The sequence below is a fragment of the Larus michahellis genome, chromosome 23, assembly GCF_964199755.1.
Source record: "Larus michahellis chromosome 23, bLarMic1.1, whole genome shotgun sequence".
Classification (NCBI taxonomy): domain Eukaryota; kingdom Metazoa; phylum Chordata; class Aves; order Charadriiformes; family Laridae; genus Larus; species Larus michahellis.
This window is the reverse complement of record NC_133918.1, coordinates 6,636,446-6,647,247: the sequence shown is the minus strand read 5'-3', so window position 1 is coordinate 6,647,247 and position 10,802 is coordinate 6,636,446.

The window sequence follows — 10,802 nt, the reverse complement described above, 5'->3', positions numbered from 1 at the left end:
AGGGGATATGCACCCCACGGGCACCCTCCGAGCCTGAACGGGAAACAGGAGCTGAAAAAAGACATTTAAATAATAAATCCCAGCTATTAAGGGGAGGCTGTACCTGGGAGAGCCGGCCAGCGCCGGCGGCCAGCCGGGTAATTAGACCGTGGATGAAATGATGAAAAGATATTTGCAGGCTTTGAGGCAGAGGCTTTGAAGCTGTAAATCCTGTGAAGGCAGCATCCCCGCACTCACCCGCCGGGAGATATTTACCCAGGACCAGCTTTCCACCATCCACGCGGTGCCCACAGCCTAGAAAGAAAAGTCCCCCCCTAGGGAGATGCTGGGCTCGGAGGGATGCTCCTGTGTTTGGGGTGGGCGTGGGGCTGGGTACCCGGAATTCTGTGCGTCTTGCTCTGGGGAAAGGCAACCCCGGTGCTGGGAACACACCAGGTACCGGGGTGTCACGGCGGTTCAGCCAGAGGTTAATCTGGCGCTGCGAGCCGGGCTGCCTGTGCCGGGCAGTGCTGGAGCCTCCTCCTGCAGGGAGCCAGCGGGAGCCGACGAGTGTCGGCGCTTCTGGGAGTGAGTAAAAGCCCTCGGTTCAAACCAGGGGGTGGATGGGTCCAGCAAGAGGGAGAAGCGCCGCCGGGGAAGGGTCGGTGATGCCGCGGGGTTCCCCCGGCCTGGCTGGGGCTGGTCATTCGCATGAGGAAGGGCCTTGACTGAAAACACCCCCGCACCGTGTTTGCGTGTGCGCACCCCCACCGCACGCACCTGCGCATCCACCCGCCTGGCCATGTTTCCCCCTCGGCGTGCACCCGTCCATGCACACACCATCCACGCCCCCAGCCCTGCGCGCCCCCCTGCACGCCCACCCCCCTGCACCCTCCCCCCATGGGTTCCCCAGCACCCCACGATGAGCAGCAGCAGGAGCAGCGCAGCCTCCCCGGACGGGGGTCCCGCTGCCAGACACACGGACAAGCACCAACGCTCCACCCCACACCTCCCTGGCCATGGAGCTGCCTGCGCCGCACTCACCAAGGCCAAGGCCACATGGGGGCAGACCCCATCCCCAGACGGGCACCCTTTTCTCATAAACAACAGCCTGTCCACGGCTGTTCACCCAAAGGGATGTGACCAGGTCCATGGCGGAGCCAGGAGCATCCTGGGATGCGGGTGCCGGAAGGCGCCTGCCCTCAGAGAGGACATCCGTATGGGAAGACCCTTGGATTTGGCCGCCATCCACCCCATAACCCCTTGGCACAGGGGTCTCGGTCCAGCAGTGCCGGGGGATGCCGTAAGGGATGCGGGTGGGATCTGTGCGTCCGGGCTGGACAGCCAGACCCCAGCAGTAACGAAGCAGCAGTTCAGCACAGGGGTAATTAGCAGCTTGTGATTCCAGATTCTCATTAGGGGCTGGCACCCCCCGCTGTTGCGCTCTGTGCAATTAGTCGCTAAGTAACACACGGATATTTATACCCGGGTGAGGAACCGGGGCCGGCACACTGCCGGCATCGCCAGGATGCTCTGGCTGAGCCCGGCCGGCACAGGGACGGTGACATTTTGGGACAATCAACTGGTCCTTGCAGGTCAAGGAGCTGTGGTCGGGGTCTGAGGGGGCACCCTGGGGTGCTCAGCGGTCAGGGCAGCACCCCAGGGTGGGGACACAGGGACACGCGTGACATTGTCACCCTGGGGAAGCCACAGCCCTGGCACAGTTGTAGGGGACTGGCTGCTCTGAGAGCCATTTCTATAGGGATGATGTTTTATCTTCCCTCTCACCCCACCCTAATTAATTGTTTTAATTAAGGAAATGCCACTTCCACTCCCGACTGCCATTTGCCTGCAGAAACGTTGCTAATTACGGTGAGGGAAATGCGCTGTGGCTTGTTAAACCCGTTTGCAGGCAGCTGGGAGGGGGGTTGTGTGCGTGGGGGGGGGCTAAAAATATATGGGAAAAGGGAAAATACATGAGCTCTAAGATGCAAATGCACCGTCCGGGGAGCAGAGGGAGTTGAGGGTCCCTGGCGAGGGGAAGGGGTCGCCTTGGCCCAGGGACGTGCCTGGAGCTGGAGGTTTGGTACCTCCATCCGTCACCTCTGCCCAGCAGTGGGTGGGCACTGACAAAGCCCCCGTCGTTACTGTGCCCCCCAGACAGAGCCCGGCTTGAGAATGGCGTTTAACCACAAGTTTGCAGATGTATGGAGCTGTCACCAACACCTCCTTCGCCGGCTTTGTCATCAGCAGCCAGGAGCTCGCGCTGCTTTCTGCTTTTTAACAGGTTTCATGAATTTTAATGGGCAGTTGCTGACGGGTTTTTCCTTCCCTTCCTGTTGCTTCCCGCCCCCCTGCAGCCTTTCAGGTCACCCTTCCCCTCCCCAGGACATCTCCAGGCTCACGGCCAGCCCTTGGCATCCTCCGAGCCCCCCAAAATCCTTCCCCATCATCCCCCCCCTGCCGTCCCTGCAATGGAGATCTCACCCCAAAGGCAGCACCGTTGGCACGGGGTGCTTGCTGCGGTGCTGCCGGTGCTGCTGGCACAAGGATGGTGCTGCTCTGGCCGGTGGTTCCGGGCACCTCGGTGGCTTTTCCCGAAATTCAATGGATGTAAAGGCTCTGGAGACATCACTTCCGAAACATCCGTCTTTATTAGCAGCTGTTTAACACCTCCCCGAGGGACCATAACGAAGGGAAGCAACTTAATCACCATCATGCAGCAAAGTGCGGGTGAGCACGTCTCTCCTGGCCGCCCGGCCACGGCCATTCCCACCACCCGTGCTGCCACTTCCCCATGTCTTGGTGTCCTCAGGTGCTCCCACCTGATGACAGTGTCCCTTCTGGTTCCACCGAGCCTGTGAAAATGGCCATCCTGGTGTTTTCTCCTGCTCTGATGATGTCTCTCCTGGTCCCCTGTGACGGCATCCCTCCTGGTCCTGAGACATTGTCCCTAATGGTCCCTCCAGGTTCTCCTGGTCCTTCCTGGTCCTGCAGTGATGTCCCTCCTGGTTCTCCAGTCGTGTCCCTACTGGTCCCACACAAAAATGTCTCTCCTGGCCCTGACCAATGATGCCCCCCGGTCCTCCTGGCCTGCCAATAATGGTCCCTCCTGGTCCCCCCTGGTCCTGTGCAACCATGTCCTTCCTGGCCCCACGATGACATCCCCCCTGGTCCCTCCTGGTCCATGATGACATCCCTCGTGGTCCCTCCTGGCCTCATGCTACTCCCGGGCAGGGGATGCTCCAGGCACCCCCCCCTTGCAGCCCATCTCCAGAGCCCACAGTCCAGACACCACTTTCCTGAGCTTTCTCAGAAAGGGCAGCCAGATCCTGCCCTTTTCCCCAGGGGAATTTGGGGTGCGGGGCCAGGTTGTTGCAAAGCAGAAGGATTTGGGATTGGGTTTGGGTTTGCAAGGGAAAGGCCATGGGGCCATGGCTGCCCAGAACACCTGCCCCAAGGATGGGGACACTGGAGTTGGCTTGTCACCAGGGACGGTGGCACTCCCCGAGCACTCACCAAATCCCTCCCCAACGGCTTCTAAACCCTGACACCCTTCTCTGTGATTCCATTGGCTTCCTAGGTGGCTTCGCTCCCACCCCACAGCATCGGTCCCAGCCCCACGCAGGCCCCCAGTGGCTCCCCCCGATCCTGCCTGGCCGCATCCTGCCCGAGGGGCTGGAAGCAGGGGGGAGCTGGGCCAGGTTTTTTTCTTTCCCCATCTCCTTTATATTTGGGTCCACTTCCAAACACAAAACACCGCTTTGAAATGACTTGTGGTTGCCGAAGTGATCGAAATAACATTTTCTGGCAAAGATTTCGCTTTGTTTTTTTGAAAACGCTGCTTAGAAATCGCTCGGTGCTGACGGTCCCTCCCCTGCCACCGCCAAATCCCCGGAGGTTTTGGAGCTGATCCCGTCTGGCACCGAAATTCCCCTTTTACTTGGGAAGGTGCTGAGTGCGGGAAAGCCAAATTTCCCGACTCCATCCACTGGGCAAAGAGCCAGTGTTGGACCCGGGTGAGTTTTGGGAGGGATGGAAACAAGCCCGGGCTGTTGGTGGCTCCGCTTGCCTCCCTGAGCTGGGAAAAACCTGTTCCAGGAGGGTGCGTAGGAGCGGGGGAAGGAGTGGGAGAAGTTGGATCAATCCTTCCCAGAGCTTCTGCCGCGATGCTGAGCTGGGTACTGCTGTCCCAGCACGGTGGAGGGAGTGTGGTGCCACCGATAAGTGTCTGTCCTCCCGTCCGTGGTCATTGAACCGCCCCGTCTGTACCTGGGGAGGTGGTTGTGGCCACGGGGACATGGAGGTTGTGGCCATGGGGTTTGTGTCAGGTGCTTGAATCTGCTACAGCCAATCTGCCCCTGAGAGGGCAGGATCATCGCCCAGTCTCCTCTTTTGCAGCCTCCATGGGCAAGGCGGGGTGAAAATGGGCCAAAAGGGGGAAAATGGGAGGTGCTGCAAAGGGAAGATTCTTGCCCCCCCCGCCATCTTTGCCAGAAGATGCAGGTATTCCCTGTGCTCCCCATTGGCACTCCCCAGGAAGGATCTCCATCCTGCCCAGCCCAGCCTTCAGCCCCCACCCCTCATCTCCATCACCCCCAGCCCTGCCTTCATCCCCAACGCCGCATCCCCGCGCCCGCATTCTGCAGCTGCCAGCAGCTCCTGCATCCCCGCGAGGCGAGGGAGATGGAGAGGAGCGCAGGGAACTGGCGCGCTGAAGATCAAGAGGAAAATGATCAAAGGAGGGATGTGGGTGAGCGCTGGCAACCCCGTCACCCTGGAGACGGGAAGCAAATATTTGGGCTAATAGCGCTCTCGGGGAGCTGGGCCGGGCGCGTCTCATTGTCAGGCGACAATAGCGACGGGCAGCCGCCCCGCTGATCCACTGCGGGCCCGGCTTCATTAGACATCGCTGGCGCAGGGGGGAAATTGGGGTATCGGCAGGTTCGTTAAGGGAATTGGCCATCAGCCAGTGCTGGCTGCTGGGCTGGAGGGATGCTCTGGCAAAGGGATGCTCGTCCAGAGGGATGCTCTAGTGGAGGGATGCTCAGCTGGAGGGATGCTCATCCAGGGGGGATGCTCAGTCGGGGGGATGCCCGGCCAGAGGGACGCTCTACTGGAGGGATGCTCAGTCAGGGGGATGCTCAGTCAGGGGGATGTTCAGCTGGAAGGATGCTTGGCCAGGGGATGCTGGGAGCAGTGGGGAGGGCAATGGAGGCACCGGGATGGTGCTCTCCCATAGGCGCACCATGCCACAAGGCCAGCAGCACCAGAGGTACCACCAGCCCCCATCTGTCACCGCCTGCAGCATGCGGCTGTCTGTCACATCACTGCGCTCAGCCTTTCCCCACGTCTCCCAGCTGCAGTGAGCCCTCCTCCAGCCTTCCTCCTGCAAGGCACAGCCTCCCCTCCTGCTTGCCCAGGGGATGCTCCTCCTGCCGACCCGGGAGGGGAACTGAGGCACGGAGTGCTCGGGCAGGCAGCAAGCAGCTGGAAAGGGTCTGCAGGAGCTGCTCCAGTCCCCTGTGGCCCCGTCCTGCAGCGCAGGGCCCAGCACCCCCTTGGTGCACCTGCCCTGCACAGGGAAACCCCCATCTGGGCTGGCAGGATGCGCCCCCCCAGCCTCCATCCTCTCCCTGTGACTGCTGGGTGGGGATGGGGCCGGAGCAGCCCCAGCACTGGGGGGACCAAATATAGCTCTATATATATATACACACATACAAACACACACATACAACACTCAGATATATATATATATATAAAACTTTAAATATATATATATATATGAATAAACCGAAGCATCTGGTTGAACACAGAGAAGAACACTTCTTTGAAAATATAAATATATGTGCAGTTTAAACCTGACAGTGCCCTTGTAGCCCACATCCTTAAGGCAATGGGTTATGGGGAGCAGCCAGGCTGCCATCTCCCACTTTCCCACTTGGGGACACCCCAGGGAGGTGACAGCACAGCCCTTGGTGGCCCCAGTCCAGCCGCCCGCCGGCAGCCTGGGCACCTGCGGGTCTGTCTGCTCCGGGCAAGGCAGGGTGGGCACAGCCCAGAGTGGTGCAGGGTTCTGGGGGGAACACGAGGGAGGTAATACCTTCAATATTAACATTATTATTAATATTATTAATACTATTAATAAGAATACATTTATATGTGTGTAATCTGTATTTTTATTATTATTATTATGTACTTATATTTATTTTATATTCTTTATTTTAATAATGGTGCTGTGCTGGTGCGAATGCTGATGCTAATAGTAGTAATAATAATAATAATAATAATAATTCTTTAGCTGGCAAAGGGCCTTTGGCTGATGCTGGGAGCGGAGCAGTCCCCGTCCGTACCTGACGTGCCGCCTGCCCGCCGGTTCCAGGAGCATGATGGAATTGGAGTGACACAGAGGAAAATCAATCTGAATGAATGAGGTCACCTGCCTTATAAATAATTCATCAAAGCCGCGTGTTAATACACATCTCCCCTGTCTCCTGACGGGGGGGGGGGGGGGGGGGGGGGGGGGCAGGTGGAGGAGCCGCCATGCTGGGCTGGGTGATGGGTGCCAGGGCTGGGTGCTGGTGATGGGTGCTGGTGATGGGTGCTGGTAACTGGTGCCAGCGCATCACAGCCGTGCTGGGTGCTGAGTGCCGGTGCTGGGTGCTGGAGGCTAGTGCAGCACAGCCGTGTAACGGGTGCGGGTCCAGCACCGCCATGGTGGGTGCTGGGCGTTGGTACTGGGTACCGGTGCAGCACAGCCATGCTGGGTGCTGGGTGCTGTGTGCCAGGACTGGATGCTGGTGCTGGGTACCGGTGCAGCACAGCCAGGCTGGGTGCCAGCATCGCACAGTCACCGTGATGGAGCCCAGCACCAGCACAGCTCGGGGTGGGGGTGCCACACTATCCCAGGGTGCTCGGTCGGTGCCGGGCCCTGGCGCTGCTCCTGGAGCCGTGGCGGGAGAGCCCAGCACAGCCCGAAACGTGGCAATGCCACCGGGCCTGGGACCGCAATCAGCTTCAGCACGGGGAGCGGGGATGGATCCTTCCCGCAGGCAGGAGCTTGGCGGGACCCTGACCCAGCTGAAGAAGCCACGAGGTTTCTCAACAGCCCCCCATGGCATGAAACCCCTCGCTGGAATGGGAGTGACCCCCCAGCACCCAGCTGCTGCCACCAGCTGCCACAGGCACATGTCCCCACTTCAGGCAGCGCTGGAAAAGGGGCTTTTGTTCCCCGGGACCAGCAGGCAGGTGATGGAGGTGCAGGCAGGAAGGGCAGCGCAGCCAGGGATTACAGCGGGAAGAAAGCGATGCAGTGTGAGGCCAGCAAATGTTTTAATTCCCTTTAATTCCCTGGCTGCACTGTGTCCCTGCGCTCGGCCACCACGGCTGGGGTCATCGTCCCCTGCCATGCAAACAGGGCTCTTCTCGACCTCCCTCCTTGGAGCTGTGTTGGAGGAAGGCGAGCAAAAGAGCCCAGCAGCACCAAAATGTTGCAAAAGAACATCTTGAAGCCATTCTGCCATCTGTTGTGCTTTCAGCGCAATTAAGCAGGCAGCAGCCGTGCCAGGCAGTGGGGAGCATCCCTGCCTGCAACATGCATGTCCCCCCCTCCAGGCCTGGGAAATAACCCCGTGGGGAGCGGCGGGTGGGTTTTCGGGTGCTGTGGCTCCCCCTGCCAAAGCCCCGCTGGTGCCGCGATGCTCCAGCAGCCGCCCAGCAGCCAGGAGCGAGCGCAGGTGCCCGGGGTTTGGTTTCTTGGTGGGTGCCAGTCCAGGTGCCCCTTGCTGGGAGTCAGCGGGGTGCTCTGGGCCACGAGGGGGTTGCAAGTGGGGAGCGGGAGGGGGATATCAGTGGTGGCACCCCAAGGGAGGGTTGTGTCACTGCCTGCGGGGGGCTGTGACACCCCAAAACCTCCCCTCCTGCCAGACTCAGGGCCTGGGGATGCTTGGACAGGGGACCTGGCTGTCCAGTGACGCCATGCACCCAGCAAGGCCATGAGGAGACACCATGGATGGGGCTCGGTGCTGTGCTGAGACCTGCCCAACTCGTGTCATGAGCCCTGCTGCCATCCTACCAGCCCCTCTTGGCAAGAGGATTCTCCTCCAGAGCCGCGGCTGCTGCCAGCTCGGGGCTTGTCACCGCGTCCCTCGGCTGCTGCCCGCGTTAACTTTCCTGGTAACATTGGTTTATCCCCTTGATCTTGACGGGAAATGGGGAGGCGAGGGAAGCGTCCCTGGGGAACCGCTGCCACACGCGCCGAGCTTTAATTAGGGATGGAAAATCTCTGCCGGCAGCCGTGCGGGTAAGCAAGCCTGGCGCTGGAAGGGATCAGGACAAAAATGAAATCGTCTGCTTCGAAATGGCGAGCAAAATGCCCCCAGCCCTGGTCCCGGTGATACCGTGGGATCATGGGACTGTGGGCACAGATTTGGGGAGCAAACCCGCACCCCCCCCATCCTCAGGGATCTCAGCAGATGGTTGAGACAAGGCAGGGAAACGCGGGATGGAGCCGGCAAATGGCAGCAGCTGCGGTGAGGACGGCGCTGGCATCAGCTCAGATGGGGATGGAGGAGCTGGTCCCCAGCCCCCTCTGCCTGTCCCCGATCCAGCGGGTGAGGTGGCCCTGCTGGGACCCACAGGCTGGCTGGGGTGGGGACAGTGGGGACAAGGCCACATGCGTGGCACAAGATGCTCTGCTGAGAGGTAACGTCCCCGTGGGCAAGGTCCCCAGCACCCTGCACCCTCCACAGCACGGCCACCAGCGCAATGGTCCCCCCAGCTGGGGACACACAGCACCGGGACACACGTCACCCCCACTCACGTGGCACAGAGGCATGTGGCGGCCCACTGTGCGGGGTGCCAACCACAGGCTGCGTGTCCCACCATGCCAGGGCGAGCCCCGTGATGACACCCACCAGTTTTGGAGTGAAATCCCGCGGGTTTTGGGTCACCAAAACCAAAAAGGGTTGTCAAGCATTGGACCAGGCTGCCCAGGGCAGTGGTGGAGTCGCCATCCCTGGAGGGATTTAAAGCCGGGCAGACATGGCGCTGAGGGACACGGGTTAGTGGTGGCTTAGGCAGTGCTGGGCCGATGGTTGGACTCGGTGGTCTGAAAGGTCCCTTCCAACCCAGACAATTCTGTGGTTCTACCAACACACACGGCGGATGAGGCCACCACCCCCGTCCCAGGGGCACAACTGTCCCTTTCTGCTGGCAGCGGGATGCCCTGGGCAGGCATGGGGGTCCTGGCGGAGGCGTGGGGCGAACGTTACACCTGATCAAACCTGCGACTGCGGCTCTTGCTGCCGCCGCGCTCTCCCAGCAGCCCCGGCCTCGGCCACTGACCACCCTGCGATAACAGGCGCCATTAGCATCAACACGGCTCCAAGCCCAGCGCAGGATGGGGAGAATTAAGCAGTCGGCTTCTTGTGCTAATTAATAATCCACTCAATTAAGAGTTGTCAGTCAATGTGTCACCGGCACAAGGACAGGCTCTGTGGCCATGAGCTGGGGACACCGCTCCATGGGGCCAGCATCATCTTCCTCCTCCTCCTCTTCCTCCTCCATACACTGGCCAGCCCCTGTGCTGCTCCAGCCCAGCCTGCCCAGATCCCTCTTGCTGTTCCCTCTTGATTGCCACCTTCTGATGTCATGGATCAGGCCGATGAAGTCATCAGCATCCTGCCTGACCCCCCCACACCATCCCTGTCATCGCTGCCCTCACCCAAAAGGCTGGGGCTCCCTCTGCCCCACAAGGTGACACCACAAAGGCCCTCCCTGTCCAATGATGTCACTTGTCACGCAGGCTTGTGGTGACGTCACAGGCTCCCACGTTCACCCTAGGTGCCACCTGAGTGGGATGTTGCCAGTTCCCACTCAAGAATTCGGGAAGAATTTGGGCACAAAGGATCCCGAAGCTTTGGGGAGCCGCAGGGCACCCCCAAAACGTGTGTGTGGGAAAGCTGAATCCTTCCCCAGCACTAAGGAAGAGCATTGTCCCCTCCGTCCCCAGCAGGTGACATCAGGGATGCAGCACCCAGCTGTGGGTTTGGGGGAGCAACATGGGCTGCGAGGGGCAGGCGAGGAGGGGACCATGTCCCCCGGGGGTGGCTTTAGCACAGGGAGAGCACAGCAGGGAGTGATAATAGCATCTGCCCTGGTCCCTGCGTGGGAATAGAGAGCAATTAGCTAATTGCAGTGGGAGGTCGCTGCAGGGACCTTCCCTGTCCCCCCTGGCACAGGAGGGCCATCTCCGTGTGCGGCAGCCGAATTGCTTTGTGCTTAACCTACATTTGCTTTTGTCCTGGCTGGCGCAGCCGGAGTGTGCCCGGGGCCCTGCGCTCGGCTCGGCACGGCTCGGGGTGTCACCCGGCACTGGGGTCCCTCTCAGCAGCCCCCAGACCCAAATTAAGCAGCCCCACTGCCCCTCATGGGGCTAACAGGTCCCGGTAAGTCACACTCAGGTGGAGGTGGTGACATGGTGACACGGTGACACGCCATTGGGTCGTGGCATGGTGTCCCCAAGGTGGGGATGATGTTTTGCCTCCTCTCGGGGGGAGGTAATCGCAGGAGCCCCTTCCTCAGGGTGTCTCTCTCCGGAGCATCCTCCTCCATCCCTTGCCGGAGGCCGGGAGCGCTCGGCAGCCTCTCGAGGAGCGGCACTCGCTGACGACAGCTTCGACTGAGCTTTAATTATCCAACGAGTCTCGGTGTTCGCAGCCGCTGCACTGTGAACAAACAAACAGAAGCAGAAGGCGCCTGCTGCAGCTGTGACATGGGGGCCAGATGTGCAGCGAGGGGCGGGGGGAGCGCCCAGGAGGGGT